General features: G+C 51.7%; 1 protein-coding gene across 3 annotated transcripts in view; it reads left to right on the forward strand.

Moving 5' to 3' along the window:
- The window catches only part of SPOP (speckle type BTB/POZ protein), a 343,001-nt gene that overhangs the window by 253,244 nt on the left and 62,653 nt on the right, over positions 1 to 27,104 (forward strand). The window lies entirely within an intron of this gene.

The following is a 27,104-nucleotide window of genomic DNA, read 5'->3' on the forward strand; positions in this document are numbered from 1 at the left end:
GGACTCCGATGGTGCCGGTTGAGATGCCCGGGATCAAACCCTGCGTCGACTGCAACAGACTGATGTCGGTTACCGACCCCCATTGCCGGTGTCTTCACTGTCTGGGTCCCGACCACGACGACAAGGCCTGCTCCGACTGCCGGGCCCTGATGTCCAAAGCTAGACGGGAGCAGTCCCGCAAGCGACTCGAGCTCGGTAGTCTGCCCCACGCTGTTAGAGGTCCCGGTCCGCGACCAGTCGCGGGGTCGGGGCCATCATAGCTCCGGGAGTCGTCACCAGTCTTCGGGCTCGAAATCCTCAGGTAAGAGGCACAAGAAGTCGAAGATGCGTCATCGCTCTTCTGACTCCCCCCGACGCTCGTGCGACGCGGTCGGGGGTTCGGGCGACACAGCCCCCACGGCTCTGCCGGAGCCGCAGGCGTTGCAGCCTGCTCCATACCCGCCGGTCCCTGGGCAGAACGCGACACCGAAGAAGATAAAGGCGTCTGGCCGGGTGCTTCGGCCCCGGCGCCGTCGGGTGCTTCGGCCCCGGTGACTTCGGTCCCGACGCCGCAGTGCCCCTCCGGATCCGGGTCGTCGCCGTTCGACCTCGCCGGCGCCGACCCCCTGGGTGTCGCCTCCAGGGGAGGGGTCTGAGGACCCTCTGGCACGTGAGTGCCAGTCTTCTCGGGACTGGACAGCTGAGCTTGGGGAGGCCAGTGGTCTGGACACTTCGCCCGACACTGGTTTTGTCTCCCCTCCTACCGTGGCTACGGAGGAGGGGACTGCCTATAGTGTGGTGCTGACGCGGGCTGTCAAGGCCTTGGGCCTTGAGCTCCCCGTTGCGGCCGTGAGGACTAACCTCCTAACTGAGGTCCTTAAAGCTCGGCTGAGCCTCTGCTGCCGTTTAATGAGGCCTTGTCGGACGTTCTTCTGGGCACTTGGTCCAAGCCTGCTACAGGTACGCCTGTAGTAGGAACGTGGCCAGGCGCCACCGCCCGGCTCTGGGCGACTCTTGCTTCCTGTCCACCTACCCCACCCCGAGAGCCTGGTCATCCAGGCCCCTAACTCCCATACCGCATTCCAGACGGCTCCCCCCGATCGGGAATCCAAGAGGTATGAGCAATAAGGGGAAAAAGGTATTCTCCCTGAGTTTGGGGTTGCGGTCAGTCAACACCGCGTGTCTCTTGGGCCGTTACACCCACTCTCTGTGGGACACGGTCGCGAACGTGCTGCAACAATGTCCGGAGGGGGTCTGGACTAAACTCTCCCAAGCCCTTGCGGAGGGTCGAGATGCGGCGGGGTATTCCATCCGGTGTGGGCTGGATACCACGGACTCACTGGGCAGAGCGATGGCAACGACGATGGCGATTCGTCGCCACACCTTGTTGAGGTCCGCCAACTTTTCGGCTGATGTCCAAAATTCCCTTATGGACATGCCGTTTGATGGCCGTCGCCTCTTTGAGGCAGACCATGCGATTGAGCGCTTTAAGGACTCCAGGGCTACAGCCAAGTCCTTGGGCCTCTTGGCTCTGCGCCAGCAAACGGCCGCCTTTCGCTCCTATCGTGGCCAAGGAAGGGGCGCTCCAACACGTCCTGCCAGCCACGGGCCGCAGAATACCATCCAGCGGGGTGGTGGACGTGGAAACCGCCGTTGCGGCGGTCGGGGACAACGGCGAGGCCAGTCCACACCTGCCCCTGCAGCATCAGTCTCAAAACACTCCTAGTCCGAGCTTTAAGGCCCATGTGACGCCAGTGTGGGGCAGGGTTCGCCATCTCCACCTCCACTAGCGCACTGTCACATCAGACAGGTGGGTGCTGCAAATCGTCCGAAGGGGCTACTCCCTCCCCTTCGAGGCGACCCCTCCAGCTATGCCACCGCAGTACCACCGCGTGTCGGGGGATGACTTGAAACTTCTACAAGAGAAAGTTACGGCCCTCTTTGCCAATGGGGCCATCCAGCGCGTTCCTGGGCCAGAAGTAGGGTGTGCTTGTTACTCCCACTACTTTCTGGTACCCAAGAAGGTCAAAGGGGGCTTACGCCCTATCTTGGACCTGCGGAACGTCAACGGCTTCCTCTGGAAGGACAAGTTCAAGATGCTGACACTGGCTCAGGTCTTAGCTGCCCTGGACCCAGGAGACTGGATGGTAGCGTTGGACTGGCAGGACGCTTATTTTCATATCCCGTCCTGCCGGCTCACCGGCGTTACCTGCGGTTCACGGTAGGCCACGAGCACTTTCAGTTTACCGTGCTCCCCTTCGGCCTTACCAGCGCCCCACGGGTGTTCACGAAAGTGGTGGCGTTGGTCGCAGCTCATCTGCGCAGGTTAGGGGTTTGAGTCTTCCCCTACCTCGACGACTGGCTGTTGAAGGCGGACTCGCCCTAGACAGTAGTCGGCCACCTCCAGACTACGGCCGACCTCCTGCACCTGCTGGGGTTCTCCAACAATGTGCCGAAGTCAGACCTGTGTCCCTCTCAGAAGCTCCTCTTCATCGGAGCGGTTCTAGACTCTGCGCAGTTTCGGGTTTATCCTCCCAAACAGCGGGTTCGGGATATTCAGGCTCTGATTCCGATCCTTCTGCCGTTATCCCGAGTCTCTGTCAGGTTGACGCTGCGGCTTCTGGGGCTGATGGCTTCCTGCATCCTTCTGGTGCATCGGGCTCTGCAGTGGGACCTGAAGTTTCAGTGGGCCCAGCATCAGGGCAACCATGACCATGTCTTGATCTCGGAGGGCACTGCAAGACAGTTGCAGTGGTGGCTCACGGACCGTTATTGGGTCAGCGGCAGATCCCTCTCCCTACCCCAACCGTAGCACGTAGTTGTGACAGACTCGTCCCTCCAGGGCTGGGGGGGCCATATGTGAGAGGCGGAGATCAGAGGCGCCTGGTCTCCGGCGGAGTCCCGGCTCCACATCAACCTTCTGGAGCTGCGGGCAATCCGGCTTGCACTGAAGGCATTCCTCCCCTCTGTCCGGGGGAGTGTAGTGGAGGTGTTCACGGACAACACCACCGCCATGTGGTACTGCAACAAACAGGGCGGGGTGGGGTTGTGAACCCTATGTCAGGAGGCTCTGCGCCTCTGGCAGTGGCTGGAACATCAGGGCGTGACCCTGGTGGTTCTACACCTGGCAGGTTCCCTGAACGCCTGGGCGGACGAACTCAGCCGTCGGTGCATGATGGATCACGAACGGCGTCTGAACTCGGACGTGGCGCAAGGCCTCTTTCAGCAGCGGGGAAAGCCTTGGTTAGATCTATTCGCCACAGAAGAGAACGCGCAATGTCATCAGTTCTGCGCGTTGGAATTTCCAAGGCGGCACTCGCTCGGAGACGCTTTTCATCGCCAGTGGAGCTGCGGTCTGTTGGTACGCCTTTCCGCCTCTACCACTTCTGCCCAGAGTGCTGAAGATCAAGCACGACCGGGCCCAGGTCATCCTTGTGGCTCCGGACTGGGCACGAAGATACTGTTATCCCGAGCTACTCAGCATGTCTTTCGATCCCCCTTCGATCCCCCGATTCGTCTGCCTCTTCAGGAAGACCTTCTGTTACAGCAGCAGGGGACGGTCCTCCACCCGAACCTGTCCAGTCTCCACCTCCATGCTTGGAGATTGAGCGGCGAAAGTTGAGGCTATTTGACTTGCCTCCTGAAATTTGTAATGTGATTCTGGCAGCCAGGCGTCCCTCCACAAAGTCTGTATACGCCTGCAGGTGGAACAGATTTGTGGCATGGTGCACAGCAAAGGCTGTGGATCCACTCTCTGCCCCCCTCCCCCTTTCTGAGGTTCTCCTCTACCTTCTTTCTCTTGCCCAGCAGGGCTCTGCTCTGGGCACTATCAGGGGATACCTTTCTGCCCTTTCCGCCTTCTTAAGGCTACTTGATCAGCCTTCTTTATTCAAGCCCCCGATTTGTAAATAGGTTCTTGAAAGGCATCACTCATATGTTTCCCGCTGTTCCTTTCGTGATGCCCCAGTGGGACTTGAACCTGGTTCTGACTTACCTGATGTGTGCTCCTTTTGAGCCGCTTCATAACTGTCCTCTCCGTCTTCTTACTCTTATGACTGCTTTTCTGGTTGCCATCACCTCTGCCAGGAGAGTGAGTGAGCTCCAGGCTCTTTCCTCCAAGCCTCCTTTCCTTTCTGTCCATCCGGACAAGGTTGTGTTGCGGACAAGACCCTCTTTCCTGCCCAAGGTAGTCACAGCCTTGCACATCGGGCAGTCCCTCACCTTGCCCACCTTCTTTCCGCCTCCCTCTAAAGAGGAAGAGCGGCTCCACCGTCTGGACCCAAAACGTGCGCTCTCATTCTATCTGGATCACACACGCCTGTTCCGGGTGGATGACCAACTCTTTGTTGGTCACGTGGGCTCGAAGAAGTGACGGGCGGTGCACAAACGGACCATCTCTCGCTGGGTCGTGTTGTGTATGAAGGCATGCTACTCTTTGGCTAAGAAGGAGCCTCCTGTTGGGCTGAGGGTCCATTCCACTCGGGCCACAGCATTACTACTACTGCCCTGGGCCGGGGAGTCCCCTTGCAGGACATGTGTCAGGCAGCTACGTGGGCCTCGCTGCACACGTTCGCAAGACACTACTGCCTGGACAGCCAAGTCCAGAGGGATGGTTTCTTTGGCCGTTCTGTCCTCCAGGACTTTCTGGTGTGATTATTGGTTTCTGTAGTAGGGGATCTCTGTGTATAGTCATAATCTAGTGAATAGTCCCGCCCATGTGCGTGGACCCCGGCAATCAAAAATAATCTCTTAAGTTGTCAAATCATGCAGACCCTGCAAGACACTTAAGAGAGAATTTAAAGACAAATAATGCAGCCTATATCCACAGGCTACACTGTCCAGTACTTCAACTAGAAATTCCACCAAACACACCACACACAACCCAGCCTGCAGTTTCTACCATAGAGAAACTTGCCTCAACCAGTAAAAGACTCTGGAATGATAGAGAGGAAGGCATGGACAGACAAGCCCCATAGGCTGCCATTATGTGGCTTAAATAGGAGAACTTTCCAGAACTTTCTCCCAGTATCCCAGAATGCATAGCAGGTCCCTCTTACTTCCAGTTCTTTTTTCCGGCTCCTGCTAACAGGACCCTGGCATTGAGCTCTCCCTTGTTTCAAGGGTTTATTGGATTTTTTTGTCACTTTTTTGTATAAAAGTGTTTGAGTTTAGCTTTCTTGGTGCTTTTCTTCTCCCCTGTGTGTTGGTTCAGGCGTTTTAGGGCTCTAAAATGCCTGGTCTTTTTGACAAGTGCCCAGCATGTGGAAGGAAGAAGGCCAAGAGTGATCCACACGACGTCTGCATCGTCTGTCTCCCTGAAGAACATGTCCCTGAAGACTGTGGCATCTGCCAGCAGTTCTCAGCAAGGACCATGAGGGACAGGCTGAAGATTAGGCTTCAAGGCCGTGAAGAGACGTCTGCAGGCTGCAGGTGGGTCTGGGCAGGCTGGGAAGGTTCCCTCTGCCTCTGCGGGGCTCCCCAGAGGCAGGAAGACCAGCAAACGGTCCCGGTCTCCGTCGACGTCGAGAGGGATGATGGCGGTGTGTTCCCCGGGGCTGCGGGTCGAGACGGCGTGACGATTAGACGTTGAAGGGCTTGGAGAGGCCGCTGTTGAAACCGCCGTCGACGCATCGTCATAGTCATCGTCGACCTATCGACGTCGAAGACGGAGCGACAAGCATCGCCGCTCGCCGTCTAGGCGACACCGCCGATCGCCATCGAGACAACGGTCGACATCGAGGGGCTCCTCGACGTCGAGGACCTGAAGGAGGAATCGACGCTCGTCGTCGAACGGCACGCTCGACGTCGCGGAGGCGGCGTTCGACGTCGTGGAAGCAGAGATCGACGTCGCGGAGGCGGCGTTCGACGCCGGAGTCGCGGAGGCGACGTTCGACACCGTAAAAGCAACGCTCAGCGTTAAGGAAGAAGAGATCGGCGTCTAGGAGTCGCTCCACCTCTCCTTAACGGCTTAAGAGGAGTTCTGGCCCCAGAAGTCAGACTGGATCTAGTTGAGGACGCAAGAGGAAGCGATCGCCTGCTGAAGGGGCTGGATCTCAGCCCCCTTCGCGGAAGGGTTCACCGGGCTCGGTGTACTCTGTGTACTCTGTGGTGTACACACCATCTCGGCCTAGGTCGCCACCTCCGCCTGTACCTAAGGAGGACCCTCCCACCAACCCTCCACTTCCGCCAGGCAGACCACTCCCACTGCTTCCACCGCATGGGCCTTCTCCTCGGTCGGTGATACCTCCGGTCACTCGGCCGAGGTCCACATCATTACCTCCTCTGCCGACGCCTCCTAAGGGGACACCGAAACCTAGACCCCAGGAGGAACCGAGGAAGACTCCCCCACTTGTGGAGCGGCCACGGGCTGGCAGATCACGCTCTCGCTCTGGGAGGAAGGAGCGATCGCGCCACAGATCGTCCACGCGGTCGAGACACCGCCATAGGAGGCACAGATCTCGCTCACACGAGGTCCTCAGGGACCAGGGACTACTCTCCGACCTTGTCGGGATCACCGGACACGAGGGTGTCTCCGATTGATGACCTGGTGGCGTTCCATGATGTTCTTTTAAGAGGCGCTGCAAAGTTGGGCGTATCTTTGACGGTGCCTACACCTAAGACATCAGTCATTTTCGAGACATTGCATCAGAAGCACCTGTCTCGTCCACTGCTGCCTCTGGTGCCGGGCCTGGAGGAAACGGCCATGGCCCTTTTCCTCACTCCTGCGGTGACGAAGGCGGCTCCATCGAGATTGCTGAAAAAGTACCGCGCTCCCGATTCGGACCCGGCCTTTCAAAAGGGCGGAACCTCCTCCGGATTCTGTGATTGTGACGGCGGCCCGCAAACAACATGCCACCACCCCGTCATCCACGGTTCCCCTGGATAAGGAGTCCAGATGGATGGATTCAGCAGGGAGGAAAGTATGTGGAACATCGGCGACCTCTATGAAGGCCGCGAGTGCCACGGCTTTGTTAGGACGCTACTACCACGCCCTCTGGGACTCCCTCCAGCAGTTTGCGGAACACTTGCCTCGCGAGAAGCGGGAGGACTTCCAGGAAGTGCTGAATGAAGGGATGCTGGTGGCGAATAAGATTATCAGCGCTGCAGCAGACTCATCCCTATTAGCGGCACATGGTTTTTGCCATGGAGTTAACCAGCGACGTCACGCCTGGCTCTGCCTTACGTCACTGAAACCGGACGCACAGCAGAGGGTAGCCAATCTTCCATTCTCTGGCGAGACTCTCTTTGGGAAACATGCGGACGACGAGATGGCCCGCATGAAGGCGGAGGCCTAAACACTCACGGCTGTGGGTCTGGAGAAGCCTAAAGAAACGAAGAAATCGTACCGCCCATTCCAACGGCGGTTCGGTGGGCAAGGCAGAGGACGTGGCCAAGCTTCGGGACAGTCGCAACAGCAACAACCGTTCCGTAGGCCGTTCCAGAAACGCCAGAAGGGCGGAGGAGGCCAGCAGTCGGCTCCAGCGTCCAAGGGCCAGGCCGGGTCTAGGCCCTAGGAACCTACTTCCCCCGGATCTGTTACCCACTCCGGTAGGGGGAAGCATTCAATTTTTTCTGGCAGAGTGGAGAAAAATTACTCAAGACAAGTGGGTGTTTAATATTGTTTGCAATGGATACAGGCTTCGGTTCACCAGCCCGCCTCCAGCAATTCCACCGGTCAGCTCACAGTTTCAACTGGGCGAGCTTCAGGCGGAAGCGGATATCCTGTTAACGAAAAGGGCGATAGAAGACGTACCTCTGTCTCAGAGAGGAAGAGGTCTGTACTCCTGGTTCTTCCTGGTTCGCAAGTAGGACAAGAACAAGTTCAGGCCCATTCTGGACTTGCGACAGGCAAACAAATGGATTCGCAGGGAAAAGTTTCGCATGCTGTCGTTGCATCAGATTTATCCTCCGTTGCAACAGGGAGACTGGCTATGTGCTATAGACCTACAGGATGCATACTTCCATGTGCCCATTGCACACAAACACAGGAAGTTCCTGCGGTTCCAAGTCGGCGCCAATCATTATCAATACACAGTACTCCCATTCGGACTGAAGTCTGCGCCGAGAACATTCTCGAAGTGCATGGCGGTGGTAGCAGCACACCTACGGAAGAACAAGGTGTTTGTCTACCCGTACCTTGACGATTGGTTGATCAAGGCATCCTCCTTCTCGGAAGCGCGAGCACACTTCCAGAAGACGTGCATTCTCTTGGACAAGCTGGGGTTGCACATCAACATGTCCAAGTCTGTCCCGATTCCGGTCCAATGCATACAGTACTTGGGAGCCTCCATCGATACGCTGTCAGCAAGCGTGTCTCCTTCGGAAGAGCGACGATTATCTGTCCTTCGGAAGGCTCAGGCTCTTATGACAAATCCATCCACAACAGTGAGGACGGTGTCTTCTCTACTGGGATCGATGGCCTCTTGTATCTTCCTGACGCCACACGCACGGCTGCACATGAGACCGCTGCAGGAGTTCTTGGAAGACCAGTGGGATCAGAGGAATGGATCTTGGGACGACAAGATACGACTGTCTCTGCATGCTCTTCAGTCTCTGAAGTGGTGGTGTTCAGCGGAGAATCTCCTCAGAGAGGTTCCCTTCCACAAGGACATTCCCTCGCAGACTGTCGTGACGGATGCTTCTCTCCTGGGGTGGGGAGCGCACTCCGGGAACCTACAGATTCAAGGAACGTGGTCGCCGATGGAGGCCACGTATCACATCAATTTCCTGGAACTCAGAGCTGTACATTTGGCGCTGAAGGCCTTTCTTCCGTCCTTCCAGACCAACTCTCTGCTTGTACAGACGGACAATACCACCACGATGTATTACCTCAACAAGCAGGGGGGCTCGAGATCACGCACTCTGTCACCGGAGGCGCAAGCGATCTGGCACTGGCTCCTAGCCAGAGGACTGACGATTACGGCTACCCATCTGCCAGGTGTGCAGAATGTTCAGGCAGACGCACTGAGCAGACTGGTTCAGGAAAACCACGAATGGGTCATAAACGACGAAGTGCTAGGAGAAGTCTTCGCAAGGTGGGGAACTCCAGACGTAGATCTGTTCGCCACCGCCGAAAACAGCAAATGTCGAGACTTCGCATCCAGGTACTTCCAGCAGGGAACGCTGGGGAATGCGTTCTGGATCAACTGGTCGAACAGCTTTCTGTACGCTTTTCCTCCCATTCCCCTGATTCCGGCGGTGCTCATCAAGCTGGCCCGGTCCAGGGCTCGGATGATACTCATTGCCCCGGAATGGCCCAGACAGTGGTGGTTCACGGACCTGCTTCACCGGTCTCTCCTTCCTCACATTCGGCTGCCGTGCAGGCCGGACCTTCTCACGAAGTTCGGGGGACGGATGTTACACCCCAACCTCTCGTCTTTGAGTTTGGCGGCATGGCTCCTGAGATAGTGCAATATGGCCATCTGAATCTGCCCGAGGATTGTATGGACATACTGAAGGAGTCCAAGAGACCTTCCACTCTGACTTCCTATGCTTACAAGTGGAAGAGGTTTTGTATCTGGTGCCAGTCTAAGAACCATGACCCAACGACGTGTAAGGAAGATGTCATCCTGCCTTACCTTCTACATTTGGCGCAGTCTGGACTTAATGTTCATTCCATTAAGGTTCATCTTGCTGCATTGACTGCCTACAGGAAATGCCCTTCACAGACTTCCTTTTTCCAGATCCCTGTGATCAAAGATTTTCTGGAAGGATTGAAGAAAGTATTCCCTCCTGTCAAGCTTCCTTCGCCTTCATGGGAACTGAATGTGGTGCTGTTCAGGTTGATGAAAGAGCCTTTTGAACCTATTCATAAGGCTTCGTTGCAACAGCTGTCCTGGAAGGCGGCGTTCCTCGTGGCATTACATCGGCCCGCAGGGTGAGTGAAATTCAGGCGTTGTGTTGTTAAGAACCTTATACTGTATTTCATGCTGCTAAGGTTGTTATGCGTACTCACCCTAAATTTCTTCCCAAGGTTATTTCTGATTTTCATGTCAACCAGACCATAACTTTGCCTATGTTTTTTCAAAATCCTTCATCTCCAGCGGAAAGGTCTCTCCATTCCCTGGATGTTAGGAGGGTGTTGAAATTATATCTTGATAAAACCAAAGATATTCGTAGGTCTGACCAGTTGTTCATTAATTATGGATCAGTCAGGACGGGTCTTGCTACCTCTAAGCAGTCCATTTCTAGGTGGATTGTGTCCTGCATACAATTGTGTTATCAAAAGGCTAATAAGACCTTAGGAGGTAAGCCTAAGGCTCATTCCACCAGGGGCAAAGCTGCCACGACAGCCTTGCTCCGTAACGTGCCGATTGCTGAAATCTGCAAAGCAGCCACTTGGAAGTCGGTCCATACCTTTGCTAAGCATTACTGTCTGGACACTGATGCCAGGGCAGATGCTTAGGTTGGACATGCCTCGCTGCGGAATTTTTTCGCACAATAGTGGTGTTGATTTCTTTCTCCACCGCCGCTTTGGTGTGGGGATGGGCTTGCCATTCTAATCACTAGATTATGACTATACACAGAGATCCCCTACTACAGAAGGAGTAGTTTCTGTCCTGTAACTCCAGTTCTGTAGTAGGGGTATCTCTGTTATAGTCATAAGCGCCCGCCCTCCTCCCCGGTGGAGGTAATTCTTCATGTCAGGAATGCTACAGGTCTGGCGTGCTTCGCCTTCAAAAAGAACTGAAAGTAAGAGGGACCTGCTATGCATTCTGGGATACTTGGAGAAAGTTCTGGAAAGTTCTCCTATTTAAGCCACATAATGGCAGCCTATGGGGCTTGTCTGTCCATGCCTTCCTCTCTATCATTCCAGAGTCTTTTACTGGTGGAGGCAAGTTTCTCTATGGTAGAAACTGCAGGCTGGGTTGTGTGTGGTGTGTTTGGTGGAATTTCTAGTTGAAATACTGGACAGTGTAGCCTGTGGATATAGGCTGCATTATTTGTCTTTAAATTCTCTCTTAAGTGTCTTGCAGGGTCTGCATGATTTGACAATTTAAGAGATTATTTTTGATTGCCGGGGTCCACGCACTTGGGCGGGACTATTCACTAGATTATGACTATAACAGAGATACCCCTACTACAGAACTGGAGTTACAGGACAGAAACTACTCCTTGCAGACCCACCACCGGGGTTGGTATTGCTGGGGCATCTATTCTAAGGTAAGGAATCTAATACTAACCTGTTTCTTTCAGATGCACAAGTTACTTACCTTCGGTAACAATATATCTGTAAGAGACAGTAGTTAGTATTAGATTCCTTACAATCCCACCCATCCTCCCCGTTATGCGAACCAATATCTAGGGTTAAGGTCATCCCCTTTCAGGGCCCTAGTTTCATGGCACCAGTGTTGGTTTTGTATCATGGCTCTGCGTTTCTTGCATGGAAAAGCCCTGTATAAGAACTGACGTCAGCGCGCGAGGGCGACATCGAAGTACTCCGGCGACGTCATCCCGGCGCCAGCGATGCTGACGACGGACGCGGAGCTGCAGACGACGCCTACCAACGCGCAAGGGTACTGCTACGCAAAAGTTTCCGGATCCAGTCTGACGCCTGGGGATATTCTAAGGTAAGGAATCTAATACTAACTACTGTTTCTTAGATATATATCGTTACCGAAGGTAAGTAACTTGTGCAACAGTCATCTTCAGCTCCAATCACACGTGAGTTCCACCTTTCTCACATCCTCCGTATTCGAACAGTTCGAGGCATGTGGGCTGCTGAATTCATATCTCTGCATAGATCGCGGCCTAGTGTTGGGTCCGGATGATTGCACATTGTTGTCCTGGAAGAGTCTTCGAAGTATCACGAGATAGGTGGCTCCTCCTTTTGACTACAGTGCGCATGGGCATCCTCTCCATTCTCAGATTGTTTTTTTCCGCCATTGGGTTCGGATATACTTTCCAACACTCCAAGTTCGAAATTAACGAACTCTTCTCTAAAGGCCAAAAGGCCTTCGGATCCGTCGGTATTGTTCAGCGCTCGGCACCGATATACTTTCTAAACATCTATTGCACTTCGGTCGTCGAATCGGGCCGTGAGGCCTTCTCGACACCACGTGGACCGACCGTCGATGGAACGAAATACTGCCCGCAGTGCAACTCGGAAGGTTCGAGGCATGTGGGCTGCTGAATTCATATCTGTGCATAGTCCGCCACCTAGTGTTGGGTCCGGATGATTGCACATTGTTGTCCTGGAAGAGTCTTCGAAGTATCACGAGATAGGTGGCTCCTCCCCTGGACTACAGTGCGCATGGGCATCGCCTCCATCCCCAGATTGTTTTTTTCCGCCATTGGGTTCGGATGTGTTTCGGTTCCCTCTGTCGGAACCGATAGTTGTTCTACTTTTTACTTGAGACCAAAAGGTCTTTAGGCTGGGCGTCGGTATAGTTGCGTTCGGGTTTCTTACTGACTCTCAGCTCCTATCTCTTGCTGCCCTTCCACGTGCTTTCGACGCGGACGGGCCTACACTACACCCTTTGCTATGGAGCGGACTCCATTCAAGAAGTGTCCGCTGTGTCATTCTAAATATTCGCACCTCGACGTGCACCCCGTGTGCAATACATGCTTGTCACCGGATCACCGTGAAGACACCTGCATGGCGTGTTCGAAATTTAGAAGTAAGAAGACTTTAAAGATTCGCCGGGCTAATCGGCTCCAGGCTCAATTGTCGGCTTCGGCACCCCCACCCGATGACATCTTCCAGGAATCGGTCGAGGGAGAAGACGACGTACAAGGGTCGGACCCTGGCCCCGCGTCCGAGGAAGAGACCTACGACGCGGATGAGGAGGCCTGCGACGAAGCCTCCGACGAGGTAGGGGACGACGATCTGGCTTGTGCCCCGATGGGTGATAGCTCGGAGGAAGAGCATCCCCAACCAGACTCTGGGGTTACTCCCCATCATACGGCCCAGGTCGAGGGATCGCCTTCGGGCCTTACCCAAGATCTAACTATGAGTCCTACGTCCCCGCCTCCGGGCCCGGTCACGGACATTTCTAAGAAGAAACCGAAAGTGAAGCCAACTGGTCTCGCACCCTCGGATGCGAAACCGAAACCGAAAGTGGCGTTGGTGAAGAAGGTTCTGGAGGCGTCAACTTCCACGAAACCCAAAATGGCCGACTTGAAGAGCCACGCCAAAATGGCCGACCAGAAGAGCCGCGCCAAAATGGCCGACCCGAAGCCCTCTGGGTCAGCGCCGAAGGTGAAGGCATCCGACGCGGCTGCGTCGGCACCGAAAGGGGTCGCGGACCCGAAGACGGCTTCGAAGAAGCGTCACGCCGACGGTGCGCCAGGCCATGGGGCGTCGGCACCGAAGAAGAGGCCTACCGGCGACCGGGCTCTCGGAGACGAAGAGTCGCTCGAGACAGTTCAGCCCTCGGCATCCCTTACAAAGAAGGTGGGAGAATCCTTAAAGCGGATCCAACAGTCCACTGTGGTTCCCAGCCAGGACACTGTAGTGCCTAGGCCCACGCCGAAGCCTGCCAAGGAACAAACGCCCATTCGTTTTACCCTTCCTCCCAAGTCGGCGCCGAAGGCCTTCGCGCCTAAGCAGAGCGGACACTCTCAGGAAGTATTGACGCCGAAGGCTGCCTTGGTGGTGTCGAAGCTTCGGCTCCAGCCGCTTGCGGTGGAGGAACGTCGTGAGGTGATCATCGACGCCAACACCGGAAAATTGTCGCTCCTCAAACGAAAGATTACGTCGGAGCCGGCCTTGGAACCTTTTAGGATTCCACTCAAGAACAAAAGGTACTCTGCGGACTCTTCGGCTCTGATGGAACCTCTGTCTCCACAAGCCCTGGAACACTCGCCGGCCCATTCCCCTGTGCCTGATGTGGACGAGGAAGAGGCCGAGTACAACTATCCTGCGTACTCGGATCCGGAGGAGGAGCAGGTGCCCTGGACAGCAGGAGGCGACACAGACGACCCGCAGTCGGGGCAGGACACTCAACTTTTCGCCGCAAAGACGTCCCCGACAGAGGACTCGGCGGCATTCAATGCATTAATAGAGAGAGCTGCAGCGAACCATGACGTCGAACTGCACTCAGACCCCGTGGATGCAGACTTCTTGGTCGACACCTTCTCGGTAGCCGAAAAACAAGTCAAGACACTACCGATGCTGAAAGGGGTGCTGAAGCATGCACAGGAGGTATTCAAGGAGCCCACCCGGGCGCGGGTGGTCAATCCTCGCATCGACAGGAAATATAAAGCAGCGCCCACGGATCCCACGTACATTAAGGGACACTTGCCATTGGACTCCCTGGTGGTTTCCAACGCTCGAAAAAGGGCGAATTCGCAGACTACTGGTGACGCTCCTCCCCCGGACAAAGAGTCCAAGATCTTTGAGGCATCAGGCAAACGCATTGCTGCACAGGCAGCGAACATCTGGAGGATCTCTAACACTCAAGCCCTGCTTGCACGTTATGATAGGGCCCATTATGACACATTAGAGGCCATCCTACAACACTTGCCTGACCAATATAAGGAGGCGGGGGAGATGCTCATTCAGGAGGGTAAACTCATTACAAATGCATCCATCAAATGTGCCCTAGATGTGGCAGACACTGCCTCCAGGGCTATCAATACAAGTGTGTTACTTAGACGTCATGCCTGGCTTCGAATTTCGGGGTTCAAACCCGACATACAAACCACAATATTGGGTCAAACAGTGAACCCTGACCATCTGTTCGGCCCTGAGGTGGATGCCTCCCTAGAAAAGATGAAAAAAGATACTGAAACTGCCAAATCTATGGGGGCTTTACAAAGTCAGCAGTTTCGGGGTAGTTCCTTTCGCCGCTCCAATTCAAGAGGCACCTCGAGGGGACAGGCATCCCAATCCACACAATACTACAAGGGTAACACCCAGTCCTCGTATAACAACAACAAGGGCAGGGGTGGCTACAGAGGCAACAATATCAAAGGCAGGGGACGTGGAAACAATGCATCCAGGTCCACCACCACCAACAAGCAGTGACGCCTTGTCACTTCCCCCCGATCACACGACACCTGTCGGGGGGAGACTCCAGCAGTTCCTGCCGGCGTGGAGGTCCATCACCACGGACAGGTGGGTGAGGTCTCTTATCCAGTACGGGTACTGTCTAGAACTTACGTCCATTCCACCGGACATACCGCCAAGAAGCCGTGCTATGTCCGACGAGCACTTGACCTTGTTGCAGCAAGAAGTTCTGGTCATGCTGCAAAAAGGGGCAATAGAGCTCGTTCCATTGCAAGAACGGGGAACGGGGGTTTACTCCCTGTATTTTCTGATACCCAAAAAGGACGGATCACTCAGACCGATCCTGGACCTCAGGCCCCTGAACTGGTACATCAACTCGGAGCACTTCCATATGCTCACATTGCAGCAGGTGCTTCCCCTGCTTCGACAGGGGGACTTCCTAGCAACGCTGGATCTGAAGGATGCCTATTTTCATATTCCCCTGCATCCTTCCCACAGAAAGTATCTCAGATTCAAGATCTTAGACCAGCATTACCAGTTCAGAGTCCTGCCGTTCGGGGTCACCACGGCACCGAGAGTATTTACAAAGTGCCTAGCGACTGTGGCGGCGCATCTCCGTCGCCAGCACGTCCATGTCTTTCCATACCTAGACGACTGGCTTATTCAGGCAAAGACGGAACAGCAGTGCGTAGACCACGTGTCACGCACCATTTACCTCCTGCACGATCTGGGATTCTCTCTGAACTACCCGAAGTCCCATCTCCAGCCCGCCCACGTGCGACAGTATCTGGGCGCGACGATCGACACTCTGGCAGCCACCGCGCAGCCGAATTCAGTGAGAATCGCCAGTATCCAGGCGCTGATCCTACGATTCAGACCCCAACACTCGCTTCCAGCGAGGGTGTTCATGCAGTTGATAGGCATGATGGCCTCCTGCATCTCCATTGTCCCGCACGCGAGACTACATATGCGTCCGCTTCAGGAGTGCCTGGCACGTCAGTGGACTCAGGCTCATGGGCAACTGACAGACCTAGTGTTGGTGAGCGGTCGGGCGTACAACTCTCTGCATTGGTGGAATCCACAAAACCTTTGCAAGGGCCGACCATTCCAAGAGCCTGTCCCACAGATCATCCTGACGACGGACGCCTCTCTCCAGGGATGGGGAGCGCATGTACTCCACTACACTGTGCAGGGACTATGGACACTTCAGCAAAGGAAGATGCACATCAATGTGTTGGAACTGATGGCAATCTTCATGGCCTTAAAGGCGTTCAAAGTACATCTGTGCAACAAGGTCGTGTTGATCCGGACGGACAACATGACGGCAATGTACTACATCCAGAAGCAGGGAGGTACACACTCTCCACAGCTGTCTCATCTGGCTCAGAGCATGTGGAAGTGGGCCATTCAGAGGAACATCTTCCTCATGGCAGAGCATCTCCCGGGCAAGGACAATCAAATGGCGGATCTGCTCAGCAGACACAGCCATCAGATGCACGAGTGGGAGATACATCCATCAGTACTCCAACCGTACTTCCAAAAGTGGGGTCATCCAGAGATAGACCTGTTCGCCACAAAGGAGAACGCGAAATGCCAAAGCTTCGCCGCCAGGTTCCCACACCCCCAATCACAGGGCAATGCGATGTGGATGAACTGGTCAGGCAGATTTGCGTACGCTTTTCCCCCAGCACCTCTGATACCGCTGGTGGCACGCAAGCTCAGGCAACACTCGATGACGCTCATCCTGGTTGCTCCAACGTGGGCTCGCCAACCATGGTACACCACGTTTCTGGAACTCTCCGTGGTACCGCATCAAAGGCTTCATCTCACTCCCAGCCTTCTGACGCAGAGCCATGGCGACATTCAGCACCCAGATCCGCAACAGCTCAACCTGGCGATCTGGATCCTGAAGTCCTAGAGTTTGGCTACCTCAATCTTCCTCCCGATTGCATGGACATCATTCGGGAGGCAAGGAAGCCCACTACTAGAGCTTGTTATGCGGCTAAATGGAAGAGGTTTGTCATCTACTGTGCTGACCACAGCATTGACCCGCTAGATGCTTCCATTCAGAACATCATATGTTACCTCTTTCACCTGTATCGATGTAATCTAGCGTACTCTTCCATCCGCATTCACCTGTCTGCTATGGCAGCATACCTCCAGAATAGGCAGCACCTGTCTCTCTTTAAGGTCCCTGCTATCAAGGCTTTTCTGGAAGGACTCAAAAGGGTCATTCCACCAAGGACTCCACCAGCTCCAGAATGGAACCTCAATGTGGTTCTTACAAGGCTGATGGGTCCTCCCTTTGAGCCACTGCACTCTTGTGAACTCCAGTTTTTGACTTGGAAGGTTGCGTTCTTAGTAGCAATTACATCGCTACGGAGGGTAAGCGAGCTGCAGGCGCTCACCATCCAAGAACCTTTCTTCCAAGTACATGCTAACAGGGTGGTGCTCCGCACTAACCCTAAATTCTTACCCAAAGTGGTCTCACAGTTCCACATGAACCAAACAATTGAATTGCCGGTGTTTTTCCAAAACCCAGAGACGCTGGCGGAGCGTATGCTCCACACTCTTGATGTGAAAAGGGCCTTGATGTACTATGTGGACAGGACAAAAGATTTCCGCAAAACCAAACAACTCTTTGTTGCTTTTGCCACACAACACAAGGGAAATGCAATCTCCAAAGCGGGGATTGCTAGATGGATAGTAAAGTGCATTCAGATCTGTTATGCTAAAGCTAAGCGCACTCTCACTATCCCACCAAGGGCCCACTCCACTAGGAAGTTGGGGGCCTCTATGGCCTTCCTAGTTAACATTCCCTTAGAAGACATCTGTAGAGCAGCCACATGGTCTACCACACATACTTTCACTAAGCACTACTGTGTAGACGTGCATTCCAAACAGCAGGCAGCTGTTGGTCAGGCTGTTCTAAAAACGCTTTTTCAAACTGCTGCAGCTGGCACGGGCGGCCGCCGCTAATGGAGGGACTGCTATGTATTCTATGCACAGATATGATTTCAGCAGCCCACATGCCTCGAACTGCAAATGCTACTTACCAGTATGCATCTGTTCTTGGCATGTAGGGCTGCTGACATTCATATCGCCCACCCTCCTCCCCGGCGCCTGTAGCAGCTGCAGTATTTATTCATTTACACATATGCTCATAGCATGGTCATCACTCACTTTCTTCACTCCATCTCTGCCAATGGCTAAAAACAATCTGGGGATGGAGGCGATGCCCATGCGCACTGTAGTCCAGGGGAGGAGCCACCTATCTCGTGATACTTCGAAGACTCTTCCAGGACAACAATGTGCAATCATCCGGACCCAACACTAGGTGGCGGACTATGCACAGATATGAATGTCAGCAGCCCTACATGCCAAGAACAGATGCATACTGGTAAGTAGCATTTGCATTCCCGCACACAGATAAGCATCCCGTGTACAACAAATGCCTATCTCCAGATCACAAAGAAGATAGTTGCCTGGCCTGTGCCCAGTTCCGGTCTAAAAAGACTATCCGGAATCGACGGGCGGCGAGGCAAGAAATGCAGCGGTCGGCGCCAGAGCCCAATATCTTCGACGATGAGGAAGAACTAGCTAGCACCGAAGACTCGGATCAAGACGAAGACCAATAATCTGAGCACGACTCCGATGATTACCTCGAAGAGGAGGACCAAATCGTCGGTTTCGAGGAATACGATCAAGACATCGTAGCTGTTGAAGACGACTCCTATGACGACGAGGGGCGAACCGTGAGTACACCGCCCCATAAAGACACTATACCGATATCAGAGACTCAGGTCGAGGCATCGCCAGCAGGCCTTAGCCAAGATCAACATTCTAGTTCTACAGCCCCGCCATACCGCCCGGCTAAGAACATATTCAAAGAGCTCTCTGAGACGCACCATACGGCACCGGTTCCATCGAAACCGAAACTCGCCGACAACACAGTCTTCGGACCAAAAGTCATCGAACCAAAAGTAATTAAGCCAAGGTCATCGAGCCGAAGGCCGTAGCCCCAACACAGCCTTCGAAGCCAAAGACCGTCGAGTCGACATCGAAGATTAAAGCAGTCGAGTCGAGGACAAAGCCTAAAGCCATCGAGTCAACATCGCAGCCAAAAAACGTCCATTTGACGCCAAAGCAAAAGCACATCAAATCGACCCCAAAGACAAAGCCCGTCGTATCGACCAAAGAAGCCTCAAATATCGACAAGGGGATAAAAACAGTCGACAAAAGTAAAAGGCCTACGCCCAAAACTAACGTCGAACCGAAAGTGAAACCTAGGGTGGACCAAAATAAATCGGTCGAGCCAAAGCACCTCGAACCAAAAAAGGGCATCGAGCCAAAACCACAAACACCTAAAACACCTAAAGAGACTGTCGAACCTACCAAACCGCTCGGTCCGAAAGAGGTGGTGAAGCCAGCCAAAGACGTTCAACCGACAAAATCTGTCGACAAACATCAAAAACCAATCCAACCACAAAAGCGGTCGAACCCACTAAACCTGTCGAACCGAAAACAGTCAAACCAAAGGCTACTGCACCAAGGCCAAAAACTGTGGAGGGCGAGCTTATTCACCCAGAGCCCTCCACAGAAGACCAGTCAAAACTGTATATTAACCCAGAAACTGGTAAAGTGACTGTTTACACAAAAAAGAAAAGGCCTCTGCCAATAGAAGACTTTCCTAGAATACCGCTCAAAAAGAAGAGAGACTTTGCTACCTCTCCAATACTTTTTTAACCTATCACTCCAGCTATGCCTACAACCCCATATACCCCAACATCACCTAACTAGAACCCGGATGAAGATCAGGATGCAGATGTGGGGTTTGGTTATCCACAAAACCCAACTGAAGACCCCAACCTACAGCCATGGGGTGCAGGAGGAGAACCAGACAATGAAGGGACTCTGCCCATTACAGAACCTGCAGTTTACCCAACTAAGCCATCACCCACAGAAGATACAGTGACCTTTAATTCTTTACTTGATAGAGCAGCTACCTACCATAATGTGGATATGCACTCTGATGCTATTGAAGAAGACTTTCTCTTTGATACACTAACAAAATCTGAGACATGTAAAAACACTCCACATGTTGAAGGGCGTCTTAAAACACGCACATGACATTTTTAAGGACACTGCTAGGGCACGGGTCATAAACCCTACAATTGGAAATAAATATAGGGCTGCGCCTATAGATCCTACATACATCAAGGGCCAGCTACCCCTAGTCTCCCTAGTGGTATCCAACGCATGTAAACGGGCTAATTCCCAAACTACCGGAGAGGCTGTACCTCCGGACAAAGAGTCAAAGATCTTTGAGGCATCAGGCAAAAGAGTAGCAGCTCAAGCAGCAAACTCATGGAGAATTGCCAATACACAGGCCTTGCTGGCCAGATATGACAGGGCACACTACGACAGCTTAGAAGAAATTCTCCAACACTTACCTGATCCTTACAAACAGCAGGCAGATGAACTTATACAGGAGGGAAAGCTCATCACCAATGCCTCAATTAAATGTGCTCTAGACGCGGCAGATACAGCGGCCAGATCCATCAATACAAGCGTGCTTCTAAGGCGACACGCATGGCTCCGCATATCGGGCTCTAAGAATGAAGTTCAATCCACAATTCTTAATCAGCCCATCAACCCAAACTTTTTATTTGGTCCAGCAGTTGACTCAATTCTGGACAAAATGAAAAAGGATGCGGAAACAGCAAACTCCATGGGAGCTCTCCAGTCCCAACAACACCGGGGCTCCTTTCGTCGCTCCAATTATAGAGGAGGAGCGCGAAGTAATACATCACAGCAATCCTCCAGCTACAAAAGTAACACGCAATCCACATACAACAAAAACAGAGGCAATAACACCAAAGGAAGTGGTCGTGGAGGAAAAGTAAATAGATCCTCCACTAACACCAAACAGTGACTTCTTGGCACTACCCCCAGACCATATAACACCGGTCGGGGAAAGACTACAACAATTTCTGCCAATCTGGTTAAATATCACAACAGACAAGTGGGTCAGGCAAATTATCCAACATGGCTATTGCCTAGAACTCACCTCAACCCCACCCAACATACCACCCGTGCACCGTCCAATGTCACAGGAACATATAACACTACTGCAGCAAGAGGTCATAAGTATGCTGCAAAAGGGGGCCATAGAACCAGTCTCACTACAACATCAGGGAACAGGAGTATACTCCCTATACTTCCTGATTCCAAAGAAGGACGGGTCTCTCAGACCAATATTGGACCTCAGGCCCCTCAACCTGTACATTTTGTCAGAGCATTTTCATATGCTCACTTTCCAGCAAGTCTTACCATTGCTTCGCAAGGGAGACTTCCTAGCAACTCTAGACCTCAAAAACGCATACTTTCATATACCAATACACCCTGCTCACAGAAAGTATCTCAGGTTCACCATTCAAGGACAGAACTACCAGTTCAAAGTCCTACCATTTGGTGTCACAACAGCTCCACGAGTCGTCACCAAATGTCTAGCTACAGTGGCGGCACATCTCAGAAGCCAACACATCCATGTGTACCCATATCTGGACGATTCGCTAATACACGCGCCATCAGCCCAGCAGTGTGCCAACGACATGTCAAAAACCATCCATCTCCTGCACAGTTTAGGCTTCTCGCTAAACTACCCAAAATCACATCTGCAACCCTCCCATGTACAATAATACCTGGGAGCAACTATAGATACACTGGCAGCAAAAGCATATCCCAACGCAGCACGGATCAACGGCATTGATCCAAAAATTCAGGCCCCAACACTCAGTACCAGCTCCAGTGTTTATGCAACTAATAGGCATGATGGCCTCGTGCATATTCATAGTCCCTCATGCCAGACTACACATGCATCCGCTCCAAGAGTGCCTAGCAAGGCAGTGGAATCAGGCTCAAGAGCAATTACAGGACCTAGTGTTGGTGACCAGTCGGGCATACAACTCTCTGCATTAGTGGAATCTGCAAAACCTTTGCAAAGGACGACTGTTACAAGAGCCTGTCCCACAAATAGTGTTGACCGCGGAAGCATCCCTACTAGGATGGGGAGCCCATGTCCTACACTACACAGTACAGGGACTCTGGACTGTACAACAAAAGAAGATGCACATCAACTTTATAGAGCTGATGGCTATCTTTCTAGCTCTAAATGCGTTCGACACACTTATGCAACAAAACCGTGTTGATCCGGACGGACAACATGACAGCTATGTATTACATTCAAAAACAGGGAGGAACACACTCACCACAGCCATCGCACCTAGCTAAAGCAATGTGGAAGTGGGCCATTCAAAGGAACATGTTTCTTATGGCAGAGCACCTCCCAGGCAAGGACAATCAAGTAGCCGACCTGCTAAGCAGGCACAGTCAACATATGCACAAATGGGAGATTCACCCCACAGTGCTCCAACCATTCTTCCGGAAGTGGGGACACCCGGAAATAGATCTGTTTGCCACAAGCGAAAATGCCAGTACTTTGCCGCCAGGTTCCCACATCCGCAATCGCAAGGCAATGCGATATGGATGAACTGGTCAGGCAAATTTGCGTACGCTTTTCCCCCAGCTCCATTAATACCGCTGGTGGCACGCAAATTGCGCCAACATTCGCTGACCCTGATCCTAGTTGCTCCCACATGGGCGAGGCCGCCATGGTACACAACGTTCCTAGAGCTGTCGGTGGTGCCCCATCAAAGACTGCGACTCACGCCCAATCTTCTAACTCAGAGCCATGGAGAAATCCAACACCCAGACCCGCAACAGCTGAACCTGGCGATATGGCTCCTGAAATCCTAGAATTTAGATACCTGAGCTTGCCTCCAGACTGCATGAAAATTATCAAAGAGGCAAGAAAACCCACTACCAGAGCATGTTATGCAGCAAAATGGAAACGTTTAGTCATTTACTGTCGTAACAACGATATTAACCCACTTGATGCTTCTACTCAAAACATAATTTGCTATCTCTTGCACCTACAACGCTGCAATTTAGCCTATTCATCCATCAGGATACATTTAGCTGCGTTAGCAGCATATCTTCAAAACAGGCAACACCTTTCACTATTTAGGGTGCCAGCAATTAAGGCGTTTATGGAAGGACTCAAACGCGTAATTCCTCCAAGACACCCACCTTCACCAGTCTGGAATCTGAACACTGTTTTAACCAGACTTATGGGACCACCTTTTGAACCACTACACTTGTGCGAAATACAATTTCTTACTTGGAAGGTGGCTTTCCTTATTGCCATTACTTCGCTTCGAAGATTTAGCGAGCTGCAAGCCCTAACTATTCAAGAGCCATTCATTCAAATACATGCAAATAGAGTAGTTCTCAGAACAAACCCTAAATTCATGCCGAAGGTGGTATCCCATTTCCATATAAATCAAACCATCGAACTGCCAGTGTTCTTTCAAAATCCACAAACAGTAGCTGAAAGGGCCTTGCATACTCTAGATGTCAAGAGAGCTCTGCTATACTATATAGACAGAACTAAGGCATTTCGAAAAACAAAACAGTTGTTTGTTGCTTTCTCACCGTAACACAAAGGCAACCCTATTTCAAAATCAAGTATAGCCAGATGGATCGTTAAGTGCATCCAAATATGTTATTTAAAAGCCAAACGCACCTTAACAGTTCCCCCTAGGGCGCATTCCACACGCAAGCTATGGGCATCCATGGCTTTCCTGGGTAATATTCCTTTACCTGAAATTTGTAAAGCAGCCACATGGTCAACCACACATACATTTACAAAACACTATTGTGTAGATGTACATTCAAACAGCAAGCTGCTGTAGGACAGGCTGTTCTCAAAACTCTTTTCCAGACTGCTGCAGCTGAACAGGTAGCCACCGCTAAGGGAGATACTGCTATACATTCTATGCACAGATATGAATTCAGCAGCCCACATGCCTTGAACGGAATATGCTACTTACCAGTATGCATCTGTTCTTGGCATGTAGGGCTGCTGACATTCATATCGCCCACCCACCTCCCCGGTGCCTGTCGCAGCTGCTGCATTCACTCTTTGCATGGCCATCTCTTACTATACTATACTCCATCTCTGCCACAATGGCGAAAAACAATCTGAGAATGGAGAGGGTGCCCATGCGCACTGTAGTCCGAAGGAGGAGCCACCTATCTCGTGATACTTCGAAGACTCTTCCAGGACAACAATGTGCAATCATCCGGACCCAACACTAGGCGGCGATCTATGCACAGATATGAATTCAGCAGCCCACATGCCAAGAACAGATGCATACTGGTAAGTAGCATATTCCTTCACTTCTCTCGTCCGTCTGTTAGCCGCACTAGTTCACAAACAAATCCCAACAGATACACTTAAACATGCCCTAATACCACAACAACTAACCACAGACCTACCTGCTCATTCCAAAATCACTTGTAGCGTACAACGTGCGCGACAAATAGCTATCATCTCCCGTATAACAAACCCACCATTTGAACCCGCATTAAACCAATGTACTCCGCCCACCCACGTGTCAAATAATTTAATCACCTGACTCCCGAAAAACAAACTCCAAACTACATCACCCAGAGAGCACTTTCTCTTCAGTGAAATACTAAACCTAAATCAAACCTATTGCATGTTCGCAAAATACCATGTATTCTAACTGTTTACTTAGACATAACCAGTTCATATGTTGACTCTCTCAAATATGAAAACTTGTTCAGAATTTCAGTTTATGTTAATAAAAAATTTGCTGTATCGCCATACATGAAGTTGTTTAATGAAACCTTCTATCACGCTTAGATATTTTCCAATCCGGGTGCAAAACCAACATTAGAGCAATTACATTTGAAACATCACAAGAGGTGATATGCACACTAGATCCTGCCGAAATGCATTGGGTGCTCAATAAAGAAATGCCGATTTGAACGATTCTGTGCATTTTGATCGTATTTTCGAAGAGGTCTGGATGGTCACACGTTAAATATGGGAAGCATTCAAAATACACAACACCATACACGTGGACAATTTAAAGGATAACAAGGACATCTTTTGGCAAAAAATTGTGGACTAAATAGGATTAATTAGGAGAAAAAACAAATGTTGAATCTGCAGCAGGATCTACTCTCCAATAAACGCTGTGCATCTGGGAGTGGAGCGCTTAAACGCTCTCCCCTCAGTATTGTATTAATTATGGTGCTTGAGGGCAAAGCACGGCCCAGTTTTGCACACAACTGGTTAAAGTTTGAGGAATGGACTATATAGAGAGAAACTACGGTGTGCATACCACCCCTTGTGATGTATCTGCTACTTGGCCAAATCTGGGTTGAAGTATTCATCCATAAAAGTGCATTTGGCGGCCATCACAGCAGATCGTAAATCACCTAACCAGCCTTCTTTCTTTCAACTTCAGCTCTTCAAGGATTTCCTACAGGGGTTGAAAAAGTTTTAACAGGGGTTGAAGAAGGTTTATCCTCCTATTCGACCTCCTTGGGAGTTGAATCTAGTCTTGTCCAAATTGATGGGTCCCCCATTTGAACCCATTCAATAGGCCACATTACAACACCTTACATAAAAAGTAGCTTTTCTAGTGGCGATTACATCAGCATGCAGAATGAGTGAAGTACAAGCACTCCGTTCTAAGGAACCAAATACGGTTTTCCACCACAATAGGGTGGTTATGCGAATTCACCCTTCCTTCTTGCCCAAGGTAGTGTCTGATTTCCATGTAAATTAGACTATTTCTCTACCCTCTTTCTTTCCCAATCCTGCTCCTACCGGAAAGGTCTCTTCATTTGTTAGACCTCAAGAGGGTTCTCAAATTCTATTTGGAGGGAACAAAATCCATTAGAAAAGCTGATCAATTGTTTGTAAACTACGGCTCTGTTAGAACAGGCTTCCCAGCTTCTAAAAGATCCATTTCACGATGGATAGTGTCTTGTAAAAAGTTGGCCTACCAGATAGCGAACAAGCCTCTGTTAGCCTCCCCTAAAGCTCACTCTACTAGGGGCAAAGCTGCTACGGTTGCATTCTTACACAATGTACCGATGGCCGAGGTTTGCAAAGCTGCAACTTGGAAATCGGTCCATACGTTTACCAGGCATTACTGTCTGAATTCTGACTCCAGGGCGGATACCCAAGTAGGTCAGGCCTCCTTGAGGAATCTTTTCCAATGCTAACCTGTTGAAGTCTGTATATGCCTTATGGTTACTATGTATCTTGATTGTGATCTGGTAACTTGCCTGCAGTATCAGAGGATGGGCTCGCTATTCTATTCATGTGCTTATGACTATTGATGAGGATCCCCTGGAAGAGAAGGATAAGTTACTTACCTGTAATCCTAGTTCTCTTCCAGGGCTCTCCTCATCAGTCATGAGCAACCCACCCGCTTTCCCTGGCAAGTGAACAAGATACATATCATCTCTTTGTAAAATGGTCTGCGGATCTCTGCAAAGAACAACTGACCTAACTTGTCACCCCTGAGGTGTTTAAGGAAGTGTGACTATTTACCAGGAGAGTGATGGAAGATGTGGAATTTGATGGGGTTGGGGCCATTTGTGGTTATTACCAGTGTGGCTTGGCATGACCCTACAACTGCTAGAATAGATCAGCCTCCAGACTACTCCGGTCCTCTCCACAGTTCACCTCTAGCCTGGCTGGAACAGGCTGAAGACATTTCTCCTACAACTATTCCGAGGTTGTGAGCATGCTTGAACAAGACCAAGAACACTGACCCATAGGCATCGCCCATTGCCAAGGCATAGGTCTTCTACGCGATCCTCATTCACGCACTCGTCAAAGAGGGACAATTCTCCTACCACGATAGGCACCCTGCCTTCAAGGATCTTGCCAGTGGAAGAGATCAACACCTTCCACTATGTACTGACACAAGGGGCAAATAAATTGAATATAGATATGCCTACTGCCCCAGCAATATCCTCAGTCATTTTTGAGACTCTACACCAAAGATCAGCTTCAAGACCATTGCTACCTTTGTGTCTGGGCTGATTCAGCCGGTGATGGGCACCTTCCTTATGCCAGCATCCATCAAGTTGTCTTCTGTGAGGATTTTGAAAAAATACAAACCCCCAGAGCAAGATCCACTTTTCTCGAGGGCGGATTCTCCACCGGATTCAGTGATGATTACTGTAGCAAAAAAGACCCATGCAGTGGCGTCTTCAT

Source organism: Lissotriton vulgaris, chromosome 5, assembly GCF_964263255.1.
Source record: "Lissotriton vulgaris chromosome 5, aLisVul1.2, whole genome shotgun sequence".
Taxonomy (NCBI): Eukaryota; Metazoa; Chordata; class Amphibia; order Caudata; family Salamandridae; genus Lissotriton; species Lissotriton vulgaris.